This window comes from Tamandua tetradactyla, chromosome 1, assembly GCF_023851605.1.
Source record: "Tamandua tetradactyla isolate mTamTet1 chromosome 1, mTamTet1.pri, whole genome shotgun sequence".
NCBI classification, from domain to species: Eukaryota; Metazoa; Chordata; class Mammalia; order Pilosa; family Myrmecophagidae; genus Tamandua; species Tamandua tetradactyla.
Window position 1 is genome coordinate 62,898,150 of NC_135327.1, and position 21,363 is coordinate 62,919,512.

The window sequence follows — 21,363 nt, forward strand, 5'->3', positions numbered from 1 at the left end:
GAGATTTAGCTCAGCACAATCTGTCAGTCCCAACAGATTAAACTCAATGATCACAGTGAAATTGCCTTCAGCCATTTGTTTGTTTTACTTGATATCTGCTAAGGATATAAAGATTGAATTAAGAGAGAATAGCAGTGCTACAATATGAAGACCATTTGGAATCTCTAGATAGATAGATAGAGACATATTATAAGTATTGACTAATGAGACTACAGGAATTGACAAATACTTATTCCATGGCACAGGCCATAAACTGGGAAATCCAATGATGGTATCAATGAATTCCCCAAAAGAAGCCTCCTGGCTTAATTAGAGATATTCTTATTTCTGACTGCTGAAACAATCAGTCCTCTAAATTCTTCAACTGATTGGATGCGACTTTCTCATTGCTTAAGGCAACCTCCTTTGTTTATTATAAATATAATCAGTCATAGATGCAATCAACTGACTAATTATTATACCTTCACAATGACAATCAGTCCAGTAGTTGCTCTATCAACATTTGGACATCATAACCTAATCAAGTTGACACATGAACTTAACAATTGCATGGATATTACTATGGAAAAGGGTATGCCAACAAATTAGGTAATCTAGATGAAATGTACAAATTCCTAGAAACTCACAAACTACCTGTAGCAACTCAAGAAGAAATTAGGATATCTCAACAGATTTATAAGAATAAAAGTAATTGAGTCAGTAATCAAATACCTTTTTACCAAATAAATGCCCAAGACCAGATGGATTCAGTGGTGAATATTACCAAATATTCTAAAGAATTAACACCAATTCTGCTCAAAACTCTTCAAAAAATTAAAAGAGGGAAAACTTACTCATGTATTTTATGTGCCAGCATCACCTTAATACCAAAGCCTAAGAAGATACTATAGGAAAAGAACATTATAGATTGTTCTAGTTTGCTAGCTGCTGGAATGCAATGTACCAGAAACAGAATGGCTTTTAAAAAGGGGAATTTAATAAGTTGCTAGTTTTACAGTTCTAAGGCCGAGAAAATGTCCCAACTAGAGCAAGTCTGTAGAAATGTTTAATCTAAGGCATCCAGAGAAAGATACCTTGGTTCAGGAAGGCCAATGAAGTTCAGGGTTTCTTTCTCAAGTGGAAGGGCATATGGGAACACAGTCAGAGTTCCTCTCTCATCTGGAAGGGCACATGGTGAACATGGCATCATCTGTTAGCTTTTTCTCCTGGCTTCCTGCTTCATGAAGCTCCCCAGGAGGCATTTTCCTTCTTCATCTCCAAAGGTCGCTGGTTGGTGGACTCTGCTTCTCATGGTATATCATTCTGCTCTGCTCTCTCTAAATTGCTCTCATTCTCCAAAATGTTTCCTTTTTTATAGGACTTCAAAAACTAATCCAGACCCACTCAGATGGGTGGAGACATGTCATCACCTAATCCTGCTTAACAACCACTCTTGATTAAATCACATCTCCAGGGAGATGATCTGATTACAGTTCCAAACATACAGTATTGAATAGGGATTAGAAGAAATGGTCATCTTTACAAAATGGGATTAGGATTAAAACATGGCTTTTCTAAGGTATATACATCATTTCAAACCAGCACATAGATCAACATCCATTATGAATATAGATGCAAATATCTTCAACAAAATATTATCATGCTAAATAAAACAGTAATTCAAAAGAATTATGTACCATGATAATGTGGAATTTGTGTCAGGTATCCAAAAATGGTTCAATTTAGAGAAATAAATTAATGTAATCCACAACATGTGCCAGTTTGAAGCTATTATGTACCCCAGAAAACCATGTCCTTTTATCCTCATTCAATATTGCTGGGCAGGATCTTTTTTATTATTTTCAAGGAGATGTGACCCACCCAAATGTGGGTGGTAACTTTTGATTAGATGGTTTCCATGGAGATGTGCCTCTACCCATTCAAGGTGGGGTTGCTTACTGGAGTCCTTTAAGAAGGAACCAGCTTGAAAAAGGCTTTAGAGCCCACAGAGCCAACAGAGCCCAGCCACCCAGAGATCTTTGGAGATGCACAAGGAAAATGCCTCCTGGAAAGCCATGAAGAAGCCTGGAGAGAAAGCTAGCAGATGTTTCCATGTGCCTTTCAAGCTCAAAGAGAAGCCCCAAATGCCAGTGACCTTCTTGAACAAAGGTATCTTTCCCTGGATGCATTCGTTTGGACATTTTTATAGCCTTGCCTTAATTTGAACGTTTTCATGGCCTTAAAGCTGTAAACTTGCAACTTAATAAACTTCCCTTTTTAAAGCCATTCCATTTCTGCTATATTGCATTCTGGCAGCTGTTAAGAAGCTAAAACACTGCATTAATGGAATGAAATAAAAGATATGTACAATCATATTGATTGATTTCAGAGAAGGCATTTGACAAAATCTAGCACTCTTTCTTGATAAAACCACTTTGAAAACTAGGAATCGAAGGAAACTTCCTCAACATGATAGTGTATATGAAAAGTTCAGTTTTAATCATTCTCAATAGTAAAAAGTTGAACACTTTTCCTCCGATATCAGCAACAGGACACTTATGCTTACTGTGACTATTGATATTCAACATTGTACCGGAAGTTCTATACAGAGCATTTAGGCAATAAAGAGAAAGAAAAGGCATGCAGTTAGGAAATGAAGAAGTAAAATCATCCTTATTTGCAGATGACGTGTATATACATATATATACATATATATATATATATATATTTGAAAAAACCACAGTACAGCTACCAGAGATGATCAATAAATTCAGAAAATTGTTGGGGTATGTCATGGTCAGTTTCATGTATCAACTTGGCCAGATGGTGGTACCTGTTTGTCTGCTTGGGCAAGTGCTGGCCTGTCTGTTGCTCTGAGGATATTTCATAAAATTAAATCATGATCGTGTCAGCTGCATCCACAGCAAATTCCACTTGTAAACATCCAAGGGGAGTGTCTTCTGCAATGAGTGATGCTTAATCTAATTACTGGAAGCCTTTTAAGGAGGATTCAGAAGAGGCAGGCTTTCTTCTCTTCCTGCTTTGGCCGGCGAGCCTCTCCTGTACAGTTTGTCCAGACCCTCCATCAGAGTCATCAACTTCACAGCCTGCTCTATGGATTTTGGACTCTACATTCCCCTGGTTACATGAGACACTTTTATAAATTTTATATAAAATAGAAATACCTATTTCCTGTTGATTCTGTTTCTCTAGAGAACCCCAATTAATATAACTTGGAACCAAGAGTGCTTCTTAAGAAACAGAATCTTAAAAATGAGTTTTTATGATTGACTTTCTACTCTGACAGGACTCAAAGGCACTAAGGACTCTGATTCCTGTAATCAGAATGATACTGCCAATCCATGGAATGAGTTGGCAAGAGAGATAGTCAAAATATGACCATTCAATGTTTCTAATGCATTTTTTTGTATGAAGCCAGTCTCTGGGGGATAATGTTTCTGACACCTTTGTGGAGTTTGTGGAAATAGGAGGTATAGAGATATTGGCTGCTTGCTGTTAGATACACTGTATATATTAATGACTGAAAGGGAATGGGCTTAAGGCTTCAAATGAAAAGCTTACATGCCATCTGACAGATGTAAATGCTTTGATGAGTGTCCTAAAGGAAAATCTTATTTCATGTAGTTGTAGACTTGAGATCTCCAAGAATCAGACTCAGATTCTTATTGCTAGAGTAGCAACTTTACAATGTAAACTGAAATTTCAATCTTGCATGGTGTCTGCCATTAATGTGAGGGCATTGATTGGAAAGGAGAAGGACCCTGAAAAATGGAATGGAGACATATGGGCTGATAATCATGTCGGAGGAGAGTTTGAAACTCTAGGTCATGCTGAGTCTTCTCTAGATAACCTTGTAATGGTTTGCCCTGAGGACATAGTCACCCCACCTCCAGCCTGCCTTGAGGAGTTGACCACCCAATCTCCACCTGAAAGGGTTAGCCCTAGAGTTATTAATTCTATTTCACCAGATGAAACTACAAATGAATGCCCTGATACAAATGGCTTGGAAAATACTTCTAATTCTTTTCATGACCCACCCACATACCCCTAATTTCTTCCAGACCTATAACTAGAGTTATACCTATAACTGAGTTCCAAGAGGCCCCTAAAGGTGAGGTACAAAGTATCACACATGAGGAGGAACATTATAACTAAAAGAATGGTGTGAGTTTTCCAATTCATATATGCAGAAATCAGGGGAATATGTGTGGCAATGGATGTTAAGGGTGTGGGATAATGGTGGGAAGAATATAAGGCTAGATCTGGCTGAATTTATTGCTATGGGCCCACTAAGCAGAGATTCTGCATTCAATATTATAGCTCAAGGGGTTAGAAAAGGCATTAACAGTTTCTTTGGATGGTTGGCTGAAACATGGATCAAAAAGTGGCCAACATTACCTGAGGCTGAAATGATAGAACTGCCCTGGTATAATGTAGATGAGAGTATCCAGAGGCTTAGAGAGATTGGAATGTTAGAGTGGGTTTATCATGCAAAGCCCGCTCTTACATCCCAGGGATGTCCAAAGGATGCACCTTTTACCAGAACAGTGAGAAATAAATTTGTGAGACTAGCGCCATCATCCCTGAAGAGCTTTGTAGTTGCATTTCTCTGTAGGTCAGCTATTACTTTGGGAACTGCTGTCACTGAACTAGAATCCTTAAACATAATTGGGATAACCTGATCCTGTGTTGGCAGAAGCCAGGTGGCAGCACTTAATCACCAAAGACAAGGTGGACATGGCTATAGTAATAGACAGCAAAATTAAAGCAGGAGTCAAAATAATCTGACTTGCAGAGATTTGTTGCTTTGGCTAGTAAATCATGGGGAACCTAGAAGTACAATAGATGGGCAGTCTACTAAATTCTTGTTTGAGCTATATAAACAAGAGTTCTAGGTCAAGTGAACAGAAATATAACTTGAATTACAAAAACACAGAGTCATGGCCCCTTAATCAATTTCCAGACTTGAGACAGTTTACAGACCCAGAGCCCCTTGAATGAAGTGGAGGCCAGGTCCATTTGGGGGAGAACCCTGTTACACTGCCACAAATTTATGCTGTTAATCTTCCTCCAAGCCTTCCCCAAGGAGACTGACAGCCTTTACCAAGGTGACTGTGCATTGGGGAAAAGGAAATGATCAGATATTTCGGGGATTATTAGAACCTGGTTCAGAAGTGACATTAATTCCAGTGGACCCAAAAGTCACTCTGATCCATGAGTGAGAGTGGGGGCTTATGGAAGTCAGTTGATTGATGGAGCTTTAGCTCAGGTCCTACTCACAGGGGTCCAGTGGGTCCCCGGACCTATTCTGTAGTTATTTCCCCAGTTCCAGAATGTATAATTGGTATAGACATACTGAGCAGCTGACAGAATCCTGACATTGGCTCTCTGACTCTTGCAGTGATGGCTATTATGGTGGGAAAGGCCAAGTGGAAGCCACTAGAACTGCTCTTACCTAGCAAAATAGTAAATCAGAAGCAATACTGGATCCCTGGAGGGATTGCAGAGATTACTGCCACTCTTAAGGACTTGAAGGATGCAGGGGTGGTGATTCCCACCACATCCACATTCAACTCTCCTATTTGGCTTGTGGAGAAAATAAATGGGTCTTGGAGGATGACAGTGGATTATTGTAAGCTCAACCAGGTGGTAATTCCTATCACAGCTGCTGTTCTGGATGTGGTATCATTGCTTGAGCAAATCAATGCCTCCCCCGGTACTTGGTATGCAGCTATTGATCTGGCAAATGCTTTTTTCTCAATAGCTGTTAGTAAGGACCACCAGAAACTGTTTGTTTTCAGCTGGCAAGGTCAGCAATATACTTTCACTGTCCTACCTCAGGGGTATATAAATGCTCCAGCCCTATGTCATAATCTTGTCCACAGGGAACTTGATCATTTCTCCCTCCCACAAAATATCACATTGGTCTATTATATTGATAATATCATGTTGATTGGACCTAGTGAGCAAGAAGTAGCAACTACTCTAAACTTACTGGTAAGGCATTTGCATGTCAGAGGATGGGAGATAAATCCAACAAAAACTCAGGGGCTTTCCACCTCAGTGACATTTCTAGGTATCCAGTGGTGTGGGGCATGTCAAGATATCCCTTCTAAGGTGAAGGACAAGTTGCTGCATCTGAGCCCTCCAATGACCAAAAAAGAGCACAATGCCTAGTTGGTTTCTTTGGATTTTGGCAACAACATATTCCTCATTTAGGTGGGCTGTTCTGACCCATTTATTGAGTGACAAGAAAAGCTGTTAATTTTGAGTGGGTTCCTGAACATGAAGAGGTTCTGCAATAGGTCCAGGCTGCTGTACAAGCTGCTCTGCCATTTGGACCATATGATCTAGTAGATCCAGTGGTGCTGGAAGTGTCAGTCACAAATAGAGATGCTGTTCGGAGCCTTTCACAGCCACTATAGGAGAATCACAGGGCAGACACTTAGGATTTTGGAGCAAAGCCTTATCATCTGCTTCAGATAACTACTCTACTTTTGAGAAACAGTTTTTGACCTGCTATTGGGCCTTAGTAAAGACTGAAGGCTTAACCATGGTCCACCAAGTTACCATGAGACCTGAGTTGCCTATCATGAGCTGGGTGTTGTCTGACCCTCCAAGCCATAAAGTTGGATATGTGCAGCAGCATTCTATCACAAAATGGAAATTATTTATATGAGATAAGGCCAGAGCAGCTCCTGAAGGCACAAGTAAGTTACATGAGGAAGTGGCCCAAATGCTCATGGTCTCCACTCCTACCGCCTTACCTTCTCTTTCCCAGACCAGAGCTATGGCCTCTTGGCAAGTTCCTTACAGTGAACTGACTGAGGAAGAGGAAACTTGGGCCTGGCTTAGAGATGGTTCAGCATGATATGCAAGTACCACCCAAAAGTGGACAGCTGCAACCCTACAACCCCTTTCTGGGGTGTCCTTGAAGGACAATGGTGAGAGCAAATCTTCCCAGTGGGCAGAACTTTAAGCAGTGCACCTCATTGTTCATTTTGCTTGGAAAGAGAACTGGCCAGAGGTGCATTGTATACCGACTCATGGGCTGTTGCTAAGGGTTTGGCTGGATGGTCCAGAGACTTGGAAAGACCATAATTGGAAAATTGGTGACAAAGAGGTCTGGGGAAGAGGTATGTGGATAGGCCTTTATAAGTGAGCTAAAAACATGAAGACATTTGTGTCCCATGTGAATGTGCACCAGAAGGTGACTTCAACAGAGGAGGGCTTTAATAATCAATTGGATAAGATGACCCATTCTGTGAATACTAGTCAGCCTCTTTCCCCAGCAACTTCTGCCATTGCCCAATGGGCTCATGAACAAAGTGGTCATAGTGGTAGGGATGGAAGTTATGTATGGGGTCAGCAACATGGACTTTCACTCACCAAGGCTGACCTGGCTACAGCTACTGCTGAGTGCCCAATATGCCAGCAACAGAGACCCATACTCAGCCCTTGATATGGCACCATTCCCCGAGATGACCAGCTGGTTTCATAGTGGCAGGTTGATTACATTGGATCACTCCCTTCATGGAAGGGTAACAATTTGTTCTAATTCAGATAGGCACATACTCTGGATATGGGTTTGCTATACCTGTATGCAATGCTTCTGCCAAAACTACCATCCATAGGTTTACAGAATCCCTTATCCATCATCATGGTATTCCACACAGCATTGCTTCTGATCAAGGAGAACACTTCACAGCAAATGAAGTGCTAATGGGCACATGCTCATGGAATTCTCTGGCTTTACCATGTTTCCCATCATCCAGAAGCAGCTGTATTGATAGAATGGTGCAATGGCCTTTTGAAAACTTAAATATGGTGCCAACTAAGTGGCAATACCTTGAAGGGTTGGAGTAATGTTCTCCGAGAAGCTGTGTATGCTCTGAATCAGCATCCACTGTATGATGCTGCTTCTCCCATAGCCATAATCCATGGGTTCAGGAACCAAGGGGTGGAGATGGGAGTGGCACCACTCACTATTACCCCTAGTGATCCACTAGGAAAAATTCTGCTTCCTGTCCCTATGACCTTGAGCTATGCTGGTCTACAGGTTTTAGTTCCAAAGGGGGAATGCTTCCACCAGGAGAAACAACGATTCCATTGAACTGGAATCTAACACTGCCACTTGGTTACTTTGGGCTACCTATACCCCTGGATTAATAAGCCAAGAAGGGGATTACATTACTGGCTGGGGTGATTGACCCTGACAATCAGAGGGAAATAGGACTGCAACTTACACAATGGAAGTAAAGAAAAGTTTTCCTTTCTGGAGCAGCTAGAAGGAAAAACATGAGAGTATCACATGGTAGCCCATAACAAACTCTGGGATCTATCCTGTAACTACTTTTTAAAGAGTGCTTTGAAAACTATTGCTTTTTTTTCTTTCCTTTGTATATATGTCATACTACACAATAAAAAAAGTTTAAAAGAAAAAATATATATTTATTAGATAAGGAAATTTGAGTCCTGTCTGTATTTTTTATAACACTAGAAAATTATTGTTCCTTTTTGACATGATCTTGGTATTGTGATTATGTTTTTATAAAGAGTTCTTAATTTTAGAGCTATATACTGAAGTATTTATATTTGAAATGATAAAATTTAATAAAATTTACATAAAATGTCTGGGGTTGGCTTCAAACCAGTAGTATGTTTGGGGGTGGGAGGTAGAGTCAGGGGAGAGTATACAGAGTGACTGAAACAAGATTAGACATATAATAAAAAATGGTTGAAGCTGAGTATGTGTTATACTGATCTCTCTACCTTTTTTTATGTTTGAATATTCCCATGACAGAAACATTTAAAAACATAAAAAAAAGAAGTTTTCCTGGAATATGGGAGATCTCCTAGTGTGTCTTTTGGTACTACCATGCCCTGTGATTAAAATGATGGGAAACTGCAACATCCCAATCCAGACAGGACTACCAATGGCTCTGAAACTTCAGAAACAAAGTTTTGGATCACCCCACCAGGCAAAGAACCAACAGCCAGCTGAAGTGCTTACTGAGGGTAAAGGGAACATGGAATGAGTAGTGGAAGAAGGTAGTGATAAATATGAACTGTGACCATGTGATCAGTTACAGAAATGAGGACTGTAATGCTGTTTTGTTCATGTTATAGTATTTAAGTTGTAAGATTTCAAGTTTGAGAATGAATATTACCAAAGGACTTGCACTCTATTCAGTGGAGATTTAATGTGTTTCCAGTTATATGCAGGACAGTTGAGTGTTGTTAGGTGAGGGAAAATGTGTCTTTTATTGTTTTCTATTTAGAAATTAGGTATGGTTTAAGGTGGTGTGTATAGCTGCCAAGTTGACAAGGGGTGGACTGTCATGGTCAGGTTCATGTGTCAACTTGGCCAGATGATGGTACCTGTTTATCTGCTTAGGCAAGTGCTGACCTGTCTGTTGCTATGAGGACATTTCATAGAATTAAATCATGTAAGCTGCATCTACAGCTGATTCCATTTGTAATCAGTCAAGGGGTGTGTCTTCTGCAATGAGTGATGCTTAATCTAATCACTGGAAGCCTTTTAAGGAGGATTCAGAAGAGACAGGCTGTCTTCTCCTCCTGCTTTGGTTGGTGAGCCTCTCCTGTGGAGTTCATCCAGACGCTGCCACAAAGTCATCAGCTTCACAGCCTGCCATACTGATTTTGGACTCTTGCAGGGGTTGATGTTAACCATGACCTAGAAATGCTGTGGCAGCTTCTAGGAGGAGGAAGTGCTATGGTTGCAGCCCCAGATTAGGACTGCTTGCTTTGATAGCTTGAGAGGAAGAGAATGTCCCAGAACATAGTTGGGTGTTCTTTCTATCTATTTCCAAATGTCAAACAAACTGTGCCACCAGGAAGCCTGCTTTCTACATTGTATACTTGTTCCTTGTCACATATCTGTAGCCCTATATAACCTGTTGCTATCTGACAATAAACTTATCTGCTGACGGATGTCTGCAGAACCCCTGATCCCAGTCTTTCTTTCTTTTCATTTCTTGGTACTTCAAGCCTCACTGCAGCAGACAATTGCAACATCTGGCACCCATTGTGGGGTTCAAAGATTGATTTGGATGTCATACCAAGAAACAAGGAAAAGATCTCCACTTGAAAAATTGGGTGAGCTGCCAAATGGACTCAAGTCATAATAAATAACATATTTCCACAGTAAGTAATATGTTTTCCTTGTAGCATCAGCATAACAGGTAATCATCACGGGCAGCTGGAAGAATATGTACAAATTCTAAAAACTCTTCTCAAAACTACAGGGGTCTCAGTGAAGACTTCATAGTCACTAGAGCTCTTTTCTTGGGTACAGAAGCATTGCTATTGGTTTCAGCCTCAAGGCTGTAATGTTTTAAATCTTAAACAATGGAGATTGGTTATGAAGGTGATAATTCAGAACGGGACAGTCTCATGCAGGAAAAATAAAATGAATTCATTTTTTAAGTAAATGTAGGAGTACTAGTTGTACAGACTTAAACAATTGCTTGAGCTGGCCATGGCAATGTACTTTTACATTTTTCAGCTATCCAAATATATAATTGAGCCCACTGCTGACATAACACTGCAACCCATACCTTCAACTTGGAAAACAAATGAGCCTATGTGGGTTGAACAGTGGCCCTGATCTAAAGAAAAGTTAGAGGCCCTAATTCAATTAGTTCAAGAACAGTTTAAAGCAGGACATATGGAAGAATCTCATATTCCTTGGAATTCTCCAGTATTTATTATAAAAAAGAAATCAGAAAATGGAGAATGTTAACTGATTTTAGAAAAGTTAATGCTGTAATTCAACCTATGAAATCATTACATCCTGGCTTGCCCACACCTGTTATAATTCCTAAAAACTGCTTTTTTATTCTAATAAATTTTAAAGATTGCTTCTTTATCATATCTCTAGCAGAGCAAGATGAAGAATAATTAATTTCTGAGCTTATTCTTAATGAACTGCCTTTATACAAAAATTCATATACACCCAAGTCAGAGAAAATTTAATGGGAACAATGCTGTGCTGACCAAAATTCAATACTCATTAATGGTTCCTATGGAATTGTAATGAATTGGTACCCTCAGGGGTATGCAATTCAGAATTGTAGTTCTGACTCAAAATGTTTGGCTAATTACCTTGGTTTAATCTAAATAATTATTCTACTGAAATTTATACCAATGCTACAAATAAAATCTTGTGACAAGGGATGGGAATGGCAGCCCCATCTCCTTTTGTTAACTTATGTACTTGACAAACAGCAATTTGAAAACCGGCCATGAGTTTAATTCCTATTCATATTTGAAAAAGAAATATATTTTAAGAACTTTAAAAATGAAAATTCCAGTTAAAAACTATTTTTTAATGTTTCAAATATGAATTAACTAAAGTATTTTAAGTATTTAACATTATTCTAACAAATTTAATTTTGATGGTAATTATATGTGGTAAAATATTTGCTTAAAATAATGACTTAAGTATGAAAAGTATAAAAGATGTATTTTTATTAATAGGAAAAGAAAATAATTTTATCCTAAAATAAAATGAATAACTGTTACAAAATGAGAAAAATGTAAGACAAAGCCTGAGCTAATATAATAATTGCTGAGCATTTGTGGAAATGGAAATTATGGTCAAAATCGAAAAAGATTTAATGAGTCTAAAATGACAACATTTTACGTTTTCTTGGACTCTAAGCCTGTTCTAATAAAAAGATATAAATTTTTTTTTTAACTAATCAGTGTAAAAAGCAGAGAATCTGTGTTTTATCAAAATAACTTATGTTAACTTTTATCATGTCCTTATCTGTACAAAAAATACTGATTTTCTCCTAGGTATCGTTATACTGGCTAAAAACTGTTTCTTTTCTTGCTCCAAACCAGGTGGCTTAATCTATTTATCTAAGTAATATTGCTGTAAATGAATTTATTACTGGCTAAATAATATTCAAATCATGTAAATACCTAAATTCCTTTAAGCTAAAATATTTTAATGCTTTATTCAGTGTTTATATAAAATACATATGTATAAACTAAATTTATCCCAAAATAACTATGGCTTATGTTGGGAGCAGATCAAATTCTGAAGGCTGAATGCAAAGAAAAAAATACATTCGTGGAGTCTGTTCTGTTCACCTGATATTGCTATTGCATGCAACTGATGTTGCTATTGCGTGACCTTGGTAAGAAACAGTTAAAATGTGCACTCTAGCTAGGAGGACTGGCTATCCTCCTGGAAGGAGGTGTACTTTTATAAAGATGTCTAGATCCCAGGAAGCTCCTCTTGGTCCCTAGCCAGTTCCCAGAGGACCCAACTGGGCCCTGTCAGGTAAGCAAATTGGAATTTGGCCACTATTATGGGAAAATATCATAACAATTGCATGCAATAAATTTAAAATTACCAAAAGCACACAGCCAATTATAAAGAATCCTCATTCCTTTTCAACCAATCCAATAAATGTAATCCATTTTACAAAATCTAGTCATTTACTATGAGTATATATCACTATTAAAATTTACTCTATTTTCATTTTTGCTACCTGCCACTCTGGGGAAAGTTCAAAACATGTTATTTTGCATTGCCTCACTACATTTCCCATTATGAATAAACCAGCAACACTCAATACAGATTACAGTCCAGCATATAAGAGCCAGACTTTTCAAAAATTTTGTTGGACATATAATGTCTCTCACATAATGGGAATCCCATATAATCCCATTGGTTAAGCCATTGTTGAAAGAACCAACAGAACCCTGAAGGAAATGTTAGAAAAACAAAAAGGAGGGAGATGTAGATGTAGAAGGGAGAATAACTCCTCAACCAAGAGTTAGGCTAATGAGAGCACTATTTACCTTCAATTTTTTAAATACTAATGAGTGTTTTAAGGAAACCCCTGTGGAATTTCATTTTAATAATTTGTTCAAGGAAAAATCCAATGAAAATATGGGTAAACATAATACAGAAACACAATATCAGCCAATATATTGGAAAAACATAAAAGATAAACTGAAACAAGGGTTTGTAAAAATATGGGGTCGAAGATTTGCTCTTATCTTCTCAGATGACAGTGAGTCAATCTAAATCTCAGCTAAACGACTCAAGCCACATTTGGAAAAGATGCCTGCTTTTTGTTTGGATCTTGATAACAGGTAAGTGTACAGTAATGGGAGAAAATTATACTTATTGGGAATATGTACCTAATTCCCCTCTTCTTCGTGTTTTGACGTGGGCTGATATTTCTATGCCAGTATACTTAAATTATAGTTTAGGATACCCAGGACCAGTTGATGCACGAATTCCAAAAATGCCTCATTTAACATTATCTTATAATTTTAGACCATTTTGTATAGGAAATCATCTTCCTTGTATGCTTATTACTAATTGTCCAACCTGGTATTCCCTGAATAATAGGTCCCTTGATATACCATATGTATACGCTTCATTTAATTCTACAAGTCAACTAAAACCTGTTTAAAGGAAAATGGAGAAAACTGGGAAGGATGGCAATTATGCCATAAGGAAAGTGCTGTTATCATCTTTGATGATTCCTATGGAATAGTACGAGATGTGACTCCTGTGGGGCCATGTATCTCTAACTCAGGCATAAGGGAAATAATATGGAAAGGAAAAATGGATCAAACACATCTTGGAAAATTTATACCTAACCCACCCATGGGATGAGAAACATATTGTCACTCAAAAAAAAAAAATCCGTGGAAAATATTCTTAGGTCTTGGACCCATATTTATAGCTAACTCTTCAAATTTCAATTTTATTTTGAATGTGTCTCATAAGCATTTTTTAACAGTATGTACTCGGGATTCATATGTATTTATTGTTAGGGAAAATAATGATTACTATCACGGAGAAAGCTATACAGTGTGAAAATTGTTCTTTATTTACATGTGTTCAAGTTTTTAAATATAGGAAAGTCAAATCATTATACCTGCCAGAAAAAGATGAGGGATCTGGATACTGGCAAATATGACTGGGCCTTGGCAATCTTCTCCGGAAAGTCAATTGCTACTACATTTAGCAGAACATTACTTAAAAAAAAAAACAAAAAGATTAATTGGTCTCATCATAGCAGCCATAATTGGGATAATAGGCATTATTGCTGCCGCAGCTGTAGCTGGAACGGCCTTACATCAGACCATCCAAATTCAACAACATGTGAAAGAATGGCATAAAAATTCTAGTGAGTTGTAGCATAGCCACACTCACATAGATGAACAATTGAATAACTGAGTAAATGACATTGAAACAGCTTTGATTTACATTGGAGATCAATTGTACAATTTAAAATTTTTATGGGGACTAAAATATGATTGGAATGAAATGAAATTGCTGTGCAACTCCATTAAAATATAATTTCATCATGGACTGGAATAAAATTCATAGACATTTGCTTGGTCACACTGATAATTTATCATTAGATATTATTTCTTTGCAGAAGCAGATCTTGGAGATGTCCCAGAATCAGATACACTTGGCTGAAGGAGATGATGTAATTCAAACTTTTGCTGATGCACTTAACTCCATAAATTCTGTTTCTTGGTGGAAATCCCATCACTTTCTTACTACCTTAGGGATGAGAGTGCTATTGTTCCTAATAATTCTCTTCCTCCTAGGCTGCATGAAAGCAACGATTAACAACAGCCATTAACCACAATGCATGCCAAGGACAAGCTAATAGCATGATTCTTATGAAAACCCTAAGTACCCCTCAAAAATGAATCAGTAAGCTTGGCTGGTAGTCAGTGACGGGTAAGACTCTCTCAACCAAGGAAGAGAGCAACATAAGACAGACACAGTCACCGAGATTCAAAACAAAAAGGGGGAAATACAGGAGTTAATGTTAACCATGACCTAGAAATGCTGTGGCAGCTTCTAGGAGCAGGAAGTGCTATGGTTGCAGCCCCAGATTAGGACTGCTTGCTTTGATAGCTTGAGAGGATGAGAATGTCCCAGAACATAGCTGGATGTTCTTTCTATCTATTTCAAAATAACAAACAAACTGTGCCACCAGGAAGCCTGCTTTCTACATTGTATACTTGTTCCTTGTCACATATCTGTAGCCCTATATAACCTGTTGCTATCTGACAATAAACTTATCTGCTGACGGATGTCTGCAGAACCCCTGATTCTGGTCTTTCTTTCTTTTCATTTGTTGGTACTTTGAGGTCACCTCAGTAGACAACTGCAACAGACTCTATGTTCCCATGGTTACATGAGACACTTTTACAAATTTTATATTTATGGACATTTATTGTTGATTCTGTTTCTCTAGAGAACTCTAACCAATACAGGGTTTAAGATAAACATGCAAAAATCATTCATGTTTCTATGCACTAGTCAGGGTTCACTAGTGAAACAGAAGCAACAGAAGATATCTGTAAATAGTATGAGATTTTATGAAAGTACCTCATGCAACGGTGGGGGTGCATAAGTCCAACATCCATAGGGCATGCTGCAAACTGGAAATGTCAATGAAGGTTTTTAATGAGTTCTCCAGGTGAGGCTGTCTGGCTGAAGTGGAAATGCAATTTCTCTTTTCTGACTGCTGAAGGTTTCACCTCCTTCTTAAATTCTTCAAATGATTAGATTAAACATTTCTAATTGTGGAAAACCCTCCCCTTAGACAACTGCAGATGTAATTAGCCATAGATGCAATCAACATGCTAATGATTTAAGTCCACAAAATTTCCTTGTAGCAACACATAGTTGGTACTTGCTTGACCAGACAACTGGGCCCCCTCACCTGGCCAAGCTGACACATGAATATAATCATCACAACTACTAGTGAACAATCATTAGGGGATATAAAAAAAAAAATTCCATTTATAGTAGCGACTGTTTCAGTTTGCTAAAGCTTCCAGACTGCAATATACCAGAAATGAGTTGGCTTTTACAACAGGGGTTTTACAATTTACAGTAATTAGCCTGCAAAAATGTCTAACTCAAGATATCAACAGGATGAATACCTTATCTGAACAAAGTCTTCTGGAAATCTGGACTTCTCTGTCACATGGCTGGGCACATGGAGATATCTCCTGGTCCTTCTCTCCTGTGTTTCATTGCTTTCAGCTTCCGGCTTCAATGACTTCCTCGCTCAGATCTTTGGGGCTTTTCTATGAGCATCTCAATTTAATTTCTTGACTTCTATATGTGGGTTTTCCTTTTATAAAGGACTCCAATAAGGGGATTAAAATCTACCTTGAATGGGGTGTGTCACATCTCGATTGAAAAAAACTAATCAAAATATATCTAAACCCACAAGAATGGATTAAAAGAGCATCGTCTTTTCTGGGTCAGTGGAAGGGAATTTCAAGAACAGAAATAAACTCCAAACTCTATGACCAATTTATTTTTTAGTGTGAAGTCCACTCATTGGGGAAAGAATAGTTTTTTCAACAAATACTTTTGGGAAATTATGACATCCATATTCAAAAGAATGAAGTAGGACCTCTATCTCACCCCATATACAAAAATTAACTCAAAATGGATAAAAGACCTAAATGTAAAAACAAAAGCTATAAAATTTTCAAGATATTTTTGGGCCTGCTTGAGAGCCACACTGTTCTCAGAATACCACACATTATGTGAATAATAAATATTTCATAACTTCATGATGTGTGCATGGCATCATAATCACATCTAATCCAAGTTTTGGATAGTAAAAATTTCATCCTGGTTCTTTGTAGTGAGCCCAACAGGGAGCATGGCTTGGACTAATTTTATACAATGCACATCATCTAACAAAAAATCCCATCATTTTTTGACCTGTAAAGGTCATTATTTCACTTTCACTTTTGAGAGTTAGACTTTTGGTTGTTGTTTTTTTTAGATTTAAGTTTCTTGATAGACAGTGTTTTACTTTGATCATGCCTAACACTGCCTTCTTACATCTAAGTTTTTAAATGATAATTCAGCTGTTAATCTCATTGGTTAGTTGCATTTTGCATAACGAGTCTTGCTGCCTTCAACATTTTCTTTATCGTATGTTGAAAATATTTTAACGATGATGTTCAGGGCATACATATTTTTGGGTTATATGTTTGGAGTTTTTTGAACTTCTTGGATGCAAAGATTAATGTTTTTCAACAAATATTGAAAATTTCAGCTCCTGTTTCTTTGCATATTGTTTTCTGCCCCATTTTCTAGCTCTTCTTCTGTTTCTCCACTGTCTACATGATGGTGTACTTTCTCCAAGGCTTTGTTATTTTCCTTCATTTTCTCCTTACAATTCTTCAAGATTGCATAGATTTTTTTTGTTGTTATTTTTACATGGGCAGTCACTGGGAATCGAGCCCAGGTCTCAGATATGGCAGGCGAGAACTCTGCCACTTAGCTACCATTGCCCGTACAGATTGCATAGATTTTAATGACCTGTTGCCATGTTTGGCTACATTTCCTTCTGCCAGCTCTAATCTACCATTAAGTCCCATTAGTGATTTTTTTCAGCTACTTTAATTTTCAATTACATTATTTCTATTTTGATGTTTTTTATAATTTGTAACTTTTTTGATAGTGTCTACTTGTTGAGACATTGTCATCACACTCTTCTTTAGATATTAGTCATTAGAAATAAATTATTCCTCTAATTCTTCAGTTTTTTGAACTGCTGCAAATTGCCTGCACTGATGTTTTTGTCAGGCATATGCAATATTTGGGCTCTTTCAAAAGAAGTTCCTATTGCCTCCTATTTTTTTCCTTTCTATTTCTCAAACTTTCCTGTTTCTTTGAATGTCTTATAATTATTTTTTCTTGAAACCTGAACATTGATAAAAATGTACTGTATAATTGTGGATCATAGTTTCCTACCTCTAGGAGGTTAATGTTTATTTTGATTTGGTCAGTCATTTATTTTTAGAGGCTTAGCTGAATGGGTCTGTGAAGTCTCTTTCACAGAAGTGTGCAGACTCTGATGATTCTATTAGATTTTTGTCTTTGTTTTTATCATTTAGCCTGACAATATGGGGGTAACCTGTGAGTCAGCATAAGCCACTTATTCTCCAAAGGTTCTGTTTAAGCCTGCTTAAGCCTTCTTAGCCAGTTAGAATTTTACAATTTACCATTGTGTGCATGTGTAGCTTGGAGGCTGCTCCCCAGTGTTTGAGTTTATGTTGCTTCTTTTTCAGCAAAGCACTAGTAGCTTGAATTTTCCTTTTCTGATTTCTCTTAACACTGTTCAGCCTTGGGTAAGCACACAATTTTTCAGACTCTCTGAGACAAATTTTAGTTTACTTTTTTTGTTAGTTTACTAACAAAAAACTTCCATGACTTCATGGAAGCTATCCTTGTCTCAAAGATTCTTGTTGTTCAATGAGTCTCTGCTCAAGCTTCTAACATCAAAGAAGCTTTGATATTTTGTTGATTGATCTATCACTCTTGTGGAATGGTTTCAATTCTTCCCAACATCCAGTCCTAATTACACCTGTGTGGGCACAAACCTCGCAAATCCCTTCGATTTAATTAAATTTGTTTTCTTGTTTTTAGTAATATTTTATAGTTTTCTATGTATAGTGTTGAACATCCTTGGTATTAAATTTATTCCTAAGTATTTGATTAATTTAAATGTATTTTTCAGGGTACTCTAGGGAAATGACACCAACAGGATATGTGTATTTGTGTGTCTTATACAGATATTATGTAAATATTATGAGTTTTTTAAATAGGAACTGGCTTATGTGATTTTGGGATGGGCAAGTCCAAATTTAATAGAATAAACCCTGAACTAGAAACCCTGTTGAAGATAATCAGTGAGTTCCCCAGGAGAAGATGGTTGGCTGATGTAGATGGGTGGAAAAACTTAAAAAAAAACAATCTTACTTAATTATCCAAATATTGTGCCTAAAATATTTTACATCAAAATAACATCCATATTAATGTCCATGTTGATGTTATCCTTTATTTCAAAAACAAGTTTTCTCACTGTTAGGAAAAATACTGTTACAAATTATTTGTGCTTTCACCTTGTATAAATAAGGTGCTAAGGTACTAAAATAACCTATTGCATAAGAAGTATTTGAGATACATTACAATGGTTAAAAAGAATTTTCTATCTCTTTACTAATATAATTTAAAAAAGAAAAACATTCATATATTTGAACTTTGTATGAATTCCTAAAAATTTAACAATATTTTCACTATCAATGTTATACCCTAACACTGATCTATATAATGTTAAGCAATGGCATGCTATTATTAATCACTGTTTTAATTATTTTAAAAAGGCAACAAATCATAAAAACAGCCAAATTATCCATTGCACCGCTTTATTCTAATACTTCTCTAAAAATATATGTGCTCAACTTTAAAATAAAAGTTAAACAAATATATATTATATTTTATCTGTTAAATGACATAACTCTGGTAAATGTGTAAAAATATAATAGAACAAAACTCCTACTATAATTTCTTAATGTAAAACAATTGTCTAATGTTTTTATTTTTAAAAAGCTTTATTTAAAAATACTTATAAAAATTAAAGCTCAAATTGTAAGCATTAACAATTATCATTAAATTCTGAGGTACTTTACTCTTTATATAACCCTCAAACTGCAATAAAAATGTAATAAAACTAATATAACTAAAGCCAAGATGAATCAATATACAAGGTAAAAAATATTATTGTCTGTATTTTAAAGCTTAACAGTGTGTGAGATAAAAGGGAAATGTTTATTTTGTCCAAAATTTGCACTATCTAATTTAATCTGTCTAGTAAATCAAACAACCTAATTCAAATTTATTTAATATTAAACCTGGAATAAGCAACAAAATCTTACTGTATTGTACAAGTTAATGTTTTATACACTATACTTCAGAGTGTTTGGGGCAAAAAATAAAAAATTGTCTGCAAAGTCCCTGAGGGACTGGGAAAGATAAAGCTTTTAAGAATTCTCCAGGAAGTCAAGGCCTCAAATTTAAGGCTTGCCCTTATGAAATTTATTTCTATAATAGTAAAAGAAGCCTACTTAGAATTGGTGCCTAAGAGCCATCTCCAGAGTATCTCTGCTGTTGCTCAAATATGGTCTCTCTCTCTCTAAGTCAAACTTTGAGCTTCCCCCCAATGTGGGGCATAATTTCCAGGAATATAAACCTGGCAACTGACAGCATGAAATGAAACTAACCTTGACATTACAGAACAAAACTGGCCCTGGCACTGTGAGACATAAGCTCCAAAGACGAGTCTGACCCTGACGTAGATGAATTGACCAAAAGGGGGAAAAAAGTTTCAATAGCTAAAAAGTTTCAAATTGAGTCAAGAGTTTGTTCTGTCAGTTACTCTTATGAGAACTTCAGCCAAATATTACAAACTGCCACAATACAGCAAATCCCAACTAACAATGTTCCTAGAAACCCTAAAAAGTATCTAATGCTCTATAAAATTTTACTACTAAGTTTGTATTTCAGAAACTTAAAACCTCCAAATTGTTCCAAAGCAAAAGTAGCTCTAAAACCTGAAGATGCTGAACTCTCCAAAAATAACACATTTCATCAATTCATCCTTTTTCCCCTTAGATCCTATTAACAACTCACTCCTCTTTAACTATCCTCCTATTAATTTTTTTTCTAGCCCCCTGTCTCTCACAATGTCTCTCTAAGTTTGTTCACAGGCCAACATCAGCCATAATCAAACAGCAGAATTCTAAAAACATACTCCTACTACAACAAAAATTTAAAACCTGCTCCTGTCACAGCAAAAACAGCACTACCAGCCTATTGCAACTGAAGATGCCTAGAAGCCCAATTAATGATTCCTCTGCCTGGCTCAAAGCAATTTTTCCTTCCCCAATTCTGCCCCTTTGACAGCAGGAAGTAGCCAAAAAGAGAACATGATGTTCCTACTCCTTCTAAAAATTGCTTCTAGCTGAGCTAAGGCATCCCCCAAACTTACCCCAGCTCCAGTCAATTTTATTAAAATAAAAAGGCAGGAATGTCAGGTCTCAGAAAATGAAACTTAACATATAAAATGGATTCTGCGGCATGGGGGACCCTTCATTTTCTCTCCCTCAGCAGCTCCTCTGACAGGACCTGATGTGCTGCCAAGATAAATGAATATGAATGTGCAGACACCTCACCCACCAGAGGCCAGACTAGATAATCATGGGCATGAAGTCATGATCTGCACCAGCCTGATACCTCCCAGTGATGCCTGCAGTCACATGTTACCCCCACCCCTCTTGGTGCACTTTTTTCCTTTAAAACCACAAGCTGTCAGAAAGAGAGTTGGAGCCATTTTTTCTTTCCTTTTGCTAGCAAGTTTCCCTGGCTCCCACCTGTCTGTTCCTCCTTTGCTTTCAATCTGTTTCTCTCTCTCTCAATAAACCCATTAAACTTTAACTTACTCTCATGTGGAATCCTTTAATGAC